The sequence below is a fragment of the Pteropus medius genome, unplaced genomic scaffold (genome assembly GCF_902729225.1).
Source record: "Pteropus medius unplaced genomic scaffold, Ma_sr-lr_union100, whole genome shotgun sequence".
Taxonomy (NCBI): domain Eukaryota; kingdom Metazoa; phylum Chordata; class Mammalia; order Chiroptera; family Pteropodidae; genus Pteropus; species Pteropus medius.
Genome location: NW_024341894.1, coordinates 4,327,974 through 4,328,389, shown reverse-complemented (window position 1 = coordinate 4,328,389; position 416 = coordinate 4,327,974). Strand labels below are relative to the sequence as shown.

Below are 416 nucleotides of genomic sequence, written 5' to 3'. Positions count from 1 at the left end.
ATAAATTCTTACCCTAGTCACATACCTGCTAATACTGCTCCATGCAAACTTTTAAAAAATCACTTCTATTCAGCACTGGAAAAGAAAATAAAATTAAATCTCGAAGATAGTTGAAGTAAAAGAAAAAGTAACATGCAGAATATAGATAATATATACTATGCCATTATTTGTAGAAAAGAATATACATATAAAGAAGCATGTGTAATGTATATGCACTGTTCTTGGGAGCGCATATAAGAAACTGGAAGCAGAGATTTCTTCCGGAAAGGGAAATGGGTTGATGGGTCAGTAAGAAACTGCTTTTTGGAGTCTTTTACATTTTATACCCATGGGAAAGTCAAGTTAGGAGCAAAGGTCTGCGCTGTCTTGGGAAGCACAAAAACTGAAAATTTTAGAGACTACTTTTCATTGTCTTT

General features: G+C 33.7%; 1 protein-coding gene across 1 annotated transcript in view; it reads left to right on the top strand.

The window, feature by feature from the left end:
- FRMPD1 (FERM and PDZ domain containing 1) overlaps nucleotides 1-416 on the top strand; it is a 123,161-nt gene that overhangs the window by 110,217 nt on the left and 12,528 nt on the right. The gene's annotated exons all lie outside the window — the stretch shown is intronic.